This window comes from Poecilia reticulata, linkage group LG3 (assembly GCF_000633615.1).
Source record: "Poecilia reticulata strain Guanapo linkage group LG3, Guppy_female_1.0+MT, whole genome shotgun sequence".
NCBI lineage: Eukaryota > Metazoa > Chordata > Actinopteri > Cyprinodontiformes > Poeciliidae > Poecilia > Poecilia reticulata.
Window position 1 is genome coordinate 5630857 of NC_024333.1, and position 6000 is coordinate 5636856.

The 6000-nt window shown below is 39.3% G+C and overlaps 1 protein-coding gene across 3 annotated transcripts in view; it reads right to left on the reverse strand.

Moving 5' to 3' along the window:
• The window catches only part of ntrk3b (neurotrophic tyrosine kinase, receptor, type 3b), a 273282-nt gene that overhangs the window by 140274 nt on the left and 127008 nt on the right, over nt 1–6000 (reverse strand). The gene's annotated exons all lie outside the window — the stretch shown is intronic.

Consider the following 6000-nt stretch of genomic DNA (forward strand, 5'->3'; position numbering starts at 1 on the left):
CACCGGTGCATGAACTCCACTGGATCCCTAAAGGTGTGCTGTTGTATCCGCAACCAAAGTGGTAGCAGAAGATCCTTTAAGTCTTGCAAACGGTGAGGTGGGCTTTCCACAGATCAGACTTGTTTGGCAGAGTGTATTATTGTGCTGAAAGACACCACAAGTGTCGAGGCACACCATGCAGTCACTTTTAGGTAAACGTGGATGGCAGGATCCACAGTTTCCCAACCAAGCATAACCCAAACCATCCTTTAGTCTCTACCAGGTTCCTTTATGTTTAAGGTATAGATGATCCTGGTGGTGTAATAAAAACTTAAGTCAACATGATGTAGAACAAAATGTGAATCAATAAATCCACGCCAACGTCTTGCACTGCTTTGTGGTCCAGTTCTGATGCTAACAGTTCTATATTTAGCACTTTCTAGGAACATACAAGGTAAACAAAGGGGCCCTGATTGGTTCCAACAGACGTATCTGCAATGTGCTGTGTATTTTCACACATTTCTATCAACACCAGCATGTCCAGCATGTCAGTTGAATCAGACCACACCACGTCTTCACTGCTTGCGTACATCATTGAGTCTTGCCAGCACATGACCGCTGCTGATGTTTGAACACCCAGGAGGAGACGCCCAGTCCAGGTCATTTTGTTATTACAGTTTGGTTACACTTAAATCCTCCTGGTTGCACTTTTTTGTGCTTCTAATGCAACAACTTTGAGGACAAAAATGTTCACTTGCATCCTCCTATATCCCACCCACTAAGAGATGTCATTATCAAGAGGATCCACCTATTATACTATTAAGCCTGCCACACCAAGACTGTTATTAGGCCCCATCTGGGCACAACTTTGAAAACTTTAACCAGTCTAGATTTGACCTGCTTGTAAGCACCATGTAGCCACTTCTGAACTCTGTATTGTTAGCTTTCACCCCGGAAAGCTAACAATACTTGCTGGAGGCGCGTCTGGGCGTGTGGTTGTCCCCAGTATCCTTCACTCTGCAGAGGGTCAAGTCAGTTCAGATAGATATCTCGGTAGACGAAGCCACAGACTTCAGAGGGAATTTTGGAAGTGTGATTTGTTTTATTCTTATCTCAGTCAGCACATTGGGGTTGTTCACAGCAGGTTTGTTATTTTCAACTCCTTATAGTAAGCTAATTGTGCTTCATGTTTAAATAACTGTCCTTGCTTACATTGTCATGTAAGCAAGGAAAATGTTTCCTATCAGGTTAAAAGAACCAGCGGTCACCTGTAGTTTAGTTACTGAAACACACATGCACAACACACAGTTTGCATCAGCAGAAAAAAAGTTATTATTTTGGCATTACAATTAAATTAGCTGATTTTCATAAGCCTTTTCTTAATTAGTTTTCTTCAGGTAACCTGATGTTTGCCTCGGCAATTAAAAACATCATTAGCAAAATAATAATTTCTCAAGGTCTTAAGGTAAAGTTAGCTACTCTTGCAGTTACATAAGTTGTGTTTCTTGTATGACTGTTCACAGCAATGAAATGTCTCGATTCTAACAAATGTTACTGTTTCAAGGGAATAAAAGCAAAATAAGTTTTCTGTGCAGTTATGGATGCAGTCATGGGAAAAGGACATACGTGTGTGTGTGAACACATGACCAAGACGAAAGAAAACACCAGCAATGACCATAAAGTAGTAACAGTTCCTCATATCATTCCAGGAGTCCACCGTTCTACAGTGAGAATGCAAAAGTAGAAAGTTGTAGTCAATTACAAGAAAGTTTTCCCTAAAGATAAACCGGAAAGGAAGATATTGCAATGTTACAAGAAACTGCCAAGTCAAAATCTCCATGTCAGAATCTACAGGATTCAGCTACATGGTAAAGAAAATGTATTTTTAAATGTGCTTTTCTTTTGGCATCAGGACACTTTTGTGACCAAAGATGTTATACCATAATGTTTGGAGTAAAACATGGAAGAGAAGGGATGGTGACTTGGGTTTGTTTTGAAGCCACAGTTGAACCTCTTGCAGTCAAGGAGCCAACCAAGCACCTAACTAGAGTATCCGGAGTCTTTGCATTATCAGTAGCAACATAATACTCAAAATGGCATCAAATCTATAAACAACAAAAATTCCAGATTCTCAGTCAGAGTCCAGAACTAGTGTTGACTCAGATGAAATGTTTCTCAATGAACAATCTAATCCTGTAAAGAATGGTAGGTCAAGGGTCAGCAACAACCATGTTGAATAATGTCAAGAGTGTATCACAATTAATGGAAATGTCGAAGAGTCTGAAAACTAAACTACAATGAATTCTCTAAACGGGCTTCACAGATTTAGGTTTTCTCGTAGTTTCTAAAGCTGGATCTACTCTTATCAGTCACAATCAGCACAGGCCATCAATGTCAGGCTGCTTTAGCACCATACAAGTATCACTAGTTTCCCTTATTCAAAAATTTCATTTTCAGTCCAACGTGCAGCAGACACCCGCATTCTTCAACTCTGCACGCTACCTTTGCATTTTGCATGCGCTCCATTTGGAGGTTCTGATTGGCAAATTTTGTCAAAATGAACGCCAGTCCAAATCTCCTTGAGAGAGGTCAATAAGATATTGCAGAAAGCCTGAATAATGCATGAGCAGCATCCAGTGTGCTTTATGAAGTCATGGGAATGGAGTCCCACAGGTGGTTCGCACTTATTACCAGCTTTTCTGTAGAGCTGATTATTTAGTTAGAGCAGAGTGTCTGTGTCACTATATGACGACTTCGTCTCAAAACTCTCTGCACTTGCCAGATCGGTTTGTTATGTACTTCCACAGGAAACTAATTAATGGTGTCAGTGCCTGAAATAATGGCCAGTTTAGTTGCTTTCTAAGCAATTTTGGGCAAGTTGCATTTATAGTTTGGTTCCTAGTGCATCAAGGTATTCTGAACACCAATAACATAGTGATAGTCCTTCTACCCATATATGGCCATGTTTATAATTGTTCTTAAATTCATTGATTGACCATATCGTTTGTTCCTGATCATTAATTCTGTATCCCAGCATTCTAAGTGATTGTCGCCCCACAGGGGGCATATGCAGTGATTAAAATATTTGCAATAGTAAGTAGAGCACTTATGTAGCACAGCATGAAATGGGTCGCAACTGTTTGGTTCATCAGAAATGAAGTCACTTTACTGTGAGCTGAAGAGAACATTTAATTCTATTACATGTCTGTAAATGAACCATCTCTCTCTGGGGTCAGAAAAGATTATTGTCTTGCAATGTGTACTGGAAAATGTGTTTGGTTGCATCTATTAACAGCAACACATTGTGTAAGTTACAGTCTCTACACTGCATCAAAGGTTTTTCTGCCCAGGTCAGTTTTATTCTGTATTGCAGGTTCTTTCATAAAACTCCAGCTGATTTTTATGAAATCAGCTGGAGTTTTTCAATTATTTCCCTGTTATTTGTTGGATTGGATCCAACAAAACAGAGGTTAAATTATTCAGGAGGACTGTTCACTAATTGGGTGAGTTTTTAAGGCAGTTGGTTCCACTCGATTTAATCTGAAAGGGTATCAAAGTAAACGGAGCTGGAAACAATGGCACACTATGCCACACTTAACATGGTGTCCTCATTTTTTTCCCCCACATTACTGTATACAGATGTCTTTCTTTTCTTTTCCTGGAAGGTTTTGGGAAGACAAGTACCTCCCTTTATGACAAGCAGGGGAACATTTCAAGGTTAAAGGTTTTCAGTTAACGCTGAGCGTGCAAACCACGAGGGAATGAAACTCACTGGAGCAGCAAGACTCAGGCTTTCCCTGTTCTGCTGTAATTATGGTGATTATTAATAATAGCCGCCACCTTCACACATTAGCCATGTTGCCTCTAGGCTGAGCTGATTGGCACCTGTACTGGGACAAATACTTTGGTTAAATAAGAAAACCTTGTGGCCCTGGAGCCAGCTGGTGAGGTGCAGCGAGACATTTGTGAGGCTTTGCTGTTACAGGAATGAGACCGAAAAAAGAAAGAAAGAAAGATTTCTGACCGGCAGCTGGAAGTTGATGCATGTCTGAAGGAGAATATTGTTGGATTTATAAGGCACAAATATGAGTATGGCCAACACAAAGAGCGGGCTGCATGGTGTTTCCCTAACGCTAGCTAAAAATCCACCCTGCTACTACAGAGGGGAGGCAGCGCTCACCACCAGAGGCTGTTTCTGGGATGTGCACACACAGGTGCTCCGGCTTAGCAACCGTGCATCACAAAGAACTGCAGTGGTGTTCGCGAGCTTTGATCTCAGCTTGAACGCGCCGCTTACTTTCTCGGCGCTATTATCAGGAATTATCTAAAATCCCGGGTGTTTAATGGAACTTTTTGATATAAATGTTAACACATTTCCAAAATTTGACAGTTTGATCATCGTGACGGGAGGCGCAAGTGATGTCTTGTAATCTTTTGGATGTTGTCATGCTTTGATAGCAAGAGACTTGGCTGGAAATGAATAATTAATTAAGATATTTACCGTCAAATGAATCACATCCATAGAAGGTTTTGCTTTACATAAAGCACACATTTTCATTTGGTGACAAGAATCTGCAAAATATTCTGGTGTAAAACTGCCAGAAAAATAGATGCTTATTGTACAGTAAGAGAAGATCTGCCCCACACACCAATCCAAACACCACCATGTATACAAAAAAACAAAATAAAAACAGTGAATGATACTGCAACACAGCATTTGCAGCACCTCGGTGTGATTCAGTACTTAACAAGTCAGCAGTTTTCTAGAGAATATTTAAATAAGCATATAACAATCCCTTAAACACCTAAAGGTCCAGCATTAATAGATTAACAGCTTATTCTACTAAACAATGTTTGCAATCTTGCAAATATGGCATTTTGAAAGATACATTGGTCTAAAAATGATGAAATAACTAAAGTGTGACAGGAAATATAAAGTCTTGCCTTATATTTAATGTACTGTATATGTGGCACTTTCAATAAACTCTCATTCTGATTTGTATACAGAGTGTGATGGTGTGGAATTCACAGTATTCTGCTCATGACCAGGTAACTTCACTTTTTTGAGAAGTTTCCATGTCCATTTTAATATGTTTGGCTCAATTAAAGAATTCAGCCAAACATCTGGGGATGAATCTGACTCAAAGAAAAGGCAGTGGGAACCTCCAGTTTCAGGCATCCACCCTCACAAGTCAAATGAACTCTGCATGGTGCCTAATGAGATGAAGCCATGTTATTGAGTCAGTGAGTATTGTGGGCATCTGTGAAGCAGTGCCCCAAGTGCAGTTTACTCCTGCTGTAATTTTTTGAAATTCCACAATAAATCTGCAGCAGACTGGTTTACTGTGGAGATCAAATTGTGTATGATATAGTCTTAAATTTGTAGAAATGTGATGTAGGAGAATTGCCTTCCTGTGGCATCATCTACCCCGACACCATTGAAATGAAACACTGGCACAAAACAGTATAAGGAGGATATAAACTGTCACTAGCAAGATATATAATTTGCTACAAATTGCAATAGCAATAAATTGATCCAAGAATATGGTTATGCTGACTCATATTATGTTTATACTTAGCAACTCTTAAAATACTTGATAGGTACAATCATAATATTTTCATAATAGTTTTTTATGATTCTTAAGTCCAGAAAAAGGCAATTAGTTAAGGCTTGGATCCAGAGTTACCAGAAATATATTGCCACTTTGTTTATGGCCTGGCAGTCGCTCAGCAACCATTAACCAAGTCAACTCCAAAATGCTGATGAAAAATCAGTTCATGACTTTTTCAGTTAAAACACATAAGATAGCATCTGATTCCTCATTTCTAATTTAGCAGTTCAATACATGACACAGCTCTACCCAGCTAGTGAAAAACAACACTGCAAATCAGATGCCAAGTATCATTGAAAGGAAAAACAGCATCTTGGTCGTCCTAATTCACACTGTGGTAATCAGACATTAAAAAGTCTTGTTGCATGATATTCTTCATACTGTTCATGTTTACGTTTTTTTTTTTTTT